General features: G+C 40.5%; 1 pseudogene; it reads left to right on the forward strand.

The window, feature by feature from the left end:
* The first annotated feature begins 5,183 nt into the window (after positions 1-5,183).
* The window catches only part of LOC101645515, a 2,037-nt pseudogene continuing 2,001 nt past the window's right edge, over positions 5,184-5,219 (forward strand).

Here is a 5,219-nt window from a genome sequence, read left to right on the forward strand (position 1 = left end):
CCTAGCTTGTTGTGCTTTCCTGATTCTTTCCAAAAATCGGGACATTTTAAAAAACGCCACAGGACATGGGAAAAATTGTTAAAAATTGGGACTGTCCCGCTTTTAAAGCGGGACATCTGGTCACCTTAGAGAGGTCAAAACATGGTCAGCCACACACAAGCCATATTGAGTGAGCCCAGAGAAGTTTTGCTTGATCTAGTTCTTACTAAAATTAAAAAAATTAGTTGCCAAAGTTTAAACACCTTGAAGTTGAACTTAAAAATTGTATTCCCAGCTACTCTCAAAACCTTGAGGGTTTGGCAACACTGGCTACCATCTACATATGGTAACCAAGGGCCCCTCTGAGCATGAACTTACCATGACCTCTCGGATCTGCCCTGAGCCCGGCCAGGCACACTTTTAGACAGGCTACTTATGTGGGAATTGAACTGAGTCGTCAATACTGCAGATGATGGGAGCCAGGTTTCTATCAGAGAAGGAAGTTACAAATATAGAAAGAGAAGCTTGAATGAACCCAGTGGTGTTATATTGGGTTACAAGACTCATGTGAGCTCATGGTTTGTGTATGTTACACATTCCCACCCACACCCACCCTGTGTGTACACACACACACACACACACACACACACACACACACACACACACACGGTAGTTACATAATCTGGTGTCAATTTGAGAGGATTAAGAGTGATGGGGTGAGTCTAGTCTGTTAATTGGGTTATAGCCAATGAGGCCTCTGTGTAGGCATGGCCTTCCCCTTGGAATTCTGGGAACTCCTGTATTTTCTTCCTTGGAGGTGGAAGACACTTCACTCCCTAGGAAACTTTTTACTCACAAGGCTGACTCCCTGCAAGGCATCCCTGAGAAGCCACATGGACCTACCCTGATGCAGCCCTGGGTACTGGAGAATCCACGTGGGGAACCCTGCCAGCGCTGAGATGCTTACACTGCTACTGGATCCAAAGACTTTCTACCCACTGGACTGTGATCATCCTGCATTTGGTGTCATTACATGTGTTTCATGAGTCTGAAGAGGGCTTTATAGATCTGTATATCCGACACATGGGCTAATATCAGACTTAGGGGCTTGGACTGGACTGGGTCTGGATGCTTTCTTAATGTACAATCACCCTTTATATAAAACTCTTTTATACACATACTTGTCCATGAATTTGTTTTAGTCTACCCAGACTAACACAATAATTTTTCTTGACTTCTACTGAGGGCCTAGGAAGGATACCCGTATCAATGAGCCTATCTAGCACCCAGATCTAGGAGTTTAAGTGCCAGCCTGCATCAAAGGAATCGGGACTCTTGGGAAAAATGGTTATTTCCAGAGAATCAGATGATAAGGGACAAAGTGCTCCAAGCATAAAGACAGCTCCTCACAAGAAGCTAGCTAGCAGAGAGCACCCTCTGGCCAGAGGTGATGAGAAGAATGGAATGTATCTTGTTGAATAGGAATTCACAAGTCTACTGTTAAGTAATAAGTGGGAGAAGAACAAGTTCTAATAGTAAAATGACACGATAGGAGGAAGGAGGAAATCACCAAAAGCATTCAGGGCAAGAAGACTAACAGCAGAGAGCTAAGGCTGGACGTAGAACAAGGGATTTATGTAGTCTCCAAGTATTAATCCCACAGAACACTTATTATAGAGGTGGCTATTAATTGACCTGTGATATGCAGATGACCCAATTTTGCTTGCTGAAAGTTAGGATGTGAAGCACATCAGATTAAGGACTGCAGCCTTTACTATGAATTACAATTCAATGTAAAGAAAATAGAAATCCTCACAACTGGACCAATAGATAACATGGAGAACAGGTTGAAGTTGCCAAAGATTTTGTCTTACTTGGATCTATAATCAATGCTCATCAAAGCAGCAGACATCAAAAGACATTACATTAGGTCAATCTGCTGCACAAGACCTCTTTAAAATACTTAGGGGCGAAGATACCACTTTGAGGACTAGATGTGCCCGCTTGGATCAGGCACATCTAGTCCTCAAAGTGGTATCTTCGCCCCTAAGTATTTTAAAGAGGTCTTGTGCAGCAGATATATATGTATCTGTAAAATCGGTTTACTAGGGGCTCATACAACGCTTATCACATTCATACATACATCAATTGTGTAAAGCACATTTCATTGCCATCTTCATTCTCAAAACATTCGCTCTCCACCTAAGCCCCTGGCATCAGCTCATTTTTCTCCTCCCTCATAAACCCTTGATAATTTACAAATTATTTTGTCATATCTTGCACTGTCCGATGTCTCCCTTCACCCACTTTTCTGTTGTCCATCCCTCAGGGAGGAGGTTATATGTAGATCCTTGTAATCAGTCCTACCTTTCCAACCCACCCTCCCTGCACCCTCCCAGTATCGCCACTCACACCACTGGTCCTGAAGGGATCATCCGCCCTGGATTCCCTGTGTTTCCAGTTCCTATCTGTACCAGTGTACATCCTCTGGTCTGGCCAGATTTGTAAGGTAGAATTGGGATCATGATAGTGGGAGGGAGGAAGCATTTAGGAACTAGAGGAAAGTTGTATGTTTCATCATTGCTATATCGTACCCTGACTGGCTCATCTCCTCCTTCTGTAAGGGGATGTCCAGTGGCCTACAAATGGGCTTTGGGTCTCCACTCCGCACTCCTCCCCTTCATTCACAATGATATTTTTTGTTCTTTGATGCCTGATACCTGATCCCTTCGACACCTCATGATCGCACAGGCTGGTGTGCTTCTTCCATGTGGGCTTTGTTGCTTCTGGGCTAGATGGCTGCTTGTTTACCTTCAAGCCTCTAAGACCCCAGATGCTATACCATCAACTTTCTTCACCACATTTGCTTATGCACCCATTTGTCTTCAGCGATCTTATCAGGGAGGTGAGCACACAATGATATGATTTTTTGTTCTCTGATGCCTGATAACTGAGCCCTTTGGCACCTCGTGATCACGCAGGCTGGTGTGCTTCTTCCATGTGGGCTCTGTTGCTTCTGAGCTAGATGGCTGCTTGTTTACCTTCAAGCCTTTAAGGCCCCAGACGCTATATCTTTTGATAGCTGGGCACCATCAGCTTTTCTCACCACATTTGCTTATGCACCTCCAAGCCATGATATTTTCAGTCGCCTCATATGCATATGAAAGTTGGACTGAAGAATCAATGCATTTGAATTATGGTATTTGCAAGGAATACTGCTATTCTTGCTCAAGATGCAGCTACTGGATTGAAGCATGAGGCAGCAGCAGACACACCGACTTACTTTCACTCACACAGAGGACTGTCTCTGAAAATATTTCTTGTAATCTTAAAATATTAGGGCTAAGAAGGTCAGGAAAGGACTGGGGAACAGTTCTGGATTGAACAGGAATCATGAGTGATGACAACTAAGATGCAAGTTTGAAATGCTTTCAAAATAAACAACAAGTCACCTTTGTTCAAAAACTTTTATTTACTATAAAGACAAAACACCAAAATAGGTACAAATACTATAAAATTGGTTCAATTAGGGTAAAAATTTTAATTAAAATATCTTGATATATTTAAAATAACAAAGGATACATTTAAGCCAAATTTTCTTAACCCAGAGATTTTTTTCTTTTTAAACATTTGCTTACACAGTAAGGTGCTAATAGAAGTTAGCCCTTAAGCCCTGGAAATCTTAGGAATCATAGTCACACAGGAAATATAATTTCATTGTGAAAGTGAACTTTGGTAGAAGAAAAATCTATAGGACACCTGAGGTAGTAGAAATTGGAATAAACAGCAGTAGACGTTATTTACAACTTGAGTACCAAATAACATTAAGAACACAAAAAAATAATTACTCAATACAATTTTCAGTCCAGCTTTGATCCAAAGAAAATAAGAATATTACATCATATTTGCATAAAAAAGACCAACAAAATAAAACAAAACACCACAATTACCAGCAAGCTGAGGGAACTGCAAACTCAAACCCAATGGACTGTGACATCTAGAGGCAGTTTGGGTTTGAAATGTGGTGGGCACGGTGATCTAGAGAGTAACACTGATGAGCTGAGGTTCCTCAGTTTATACAGTTTACGTTTCTGTCAGACATAGTATTATTCTGACAAATGATCTTCCAGTACACAAAATGGCAAGAGTGCATCCTTTAAAGCTTGCACATGAGAGAGTTGGAAACAATCTTATTAGAACTGTGAAAACTCTAAGTAGTCAAAAAAAGGAAACCACAGAAGAGAAGGATGTGTTCTCAAGTACAACACCGTAAGAGCTACCAAACTTCACATTTCGGTACTATTTTTCTTTTTTAACTCTTCAAATATTGCCAATCTTTCAAAACAAAGGAATGTAAAATTTCACTACATTCACATAAGAAAAAAATGAAAAACAAAAAACCTGCCATTAAAAAATGGTAAGCACTATATCCCTGTAAACTTATCTTGTTAACTTATTTTACTTCCAATTTGTGTTGTACATTTTAAATGCACTCTGTATAGCTTATGTAGTTTATCCTGAGTCTTTGAGAATAACCAATTCTATTTCACTCTGCAACAATTCAACTGGCTTCTGAAGAGTTAAAACTTAACATCTTAAAAGTTGTATTAAATACTTAATCATACTTGATTTGAGACACACACACACACACACACACACACACACACACACACACACACAAGCGCGCAAAGAATAAAAAGAGCTGCCATTTTCCTCCAGGATTCCATGCATCTGAATTAAACTCCAGCCGAAAACCATTAGATAATTGTGCAAAATCCAAGAAGTAGTGTGTAAAATGAAATTTAAATTCACTTATTTTTCTGAACAACTTGTCTAAGCTCAAAAGAAATTTTCTGACTAAAAGCACTATTCCCTCCTTGGTAGGTGAATGATTTTGTTAATTTCCTCTTCTTATCGATCAGCCAGGCGTGCTGCAGAGGCAATGCTTGGCGGAAGGAAAACAGCAGGTTACACGGTGCCATCAGCAGTGAGGGTGAAAGATAAGAACGAACTGTTACAGACAGAGTAAGACCTACACCCATCGCCTTACAGTGGGACATGTCCGACAGTTGGACAAAGCAACGAACACATCTTAAAAGCTCAAATAAATTTAGTTCAAACTTGATTGCAGCTGCATCACAGAAAAGAGCTGATTTTCACCGCATTTACATTTAACCTGCCCAGTAAGAGCAGTGGCTGACTCAATGAAGGTAGTATTTTATTGTGTTCCAATTAAAAAA

This window comes from Echinops telfairi, unplaced genomic scaffold, assembly GCF_000313985.2.
Source record: "Echinops telfairi isolate 266 unplaced genomic scaffold, ASM31398v2 ScPeMD7_7469;HRSCAF=8507_1, whole genome shotgun sequence".
Taxonomy (NCBI): Eukaryota; Metazoa; Chordata; class Mammalia; order Afrosoricida; family Tenrecidae; genus Echinops; species Echinops telfairi.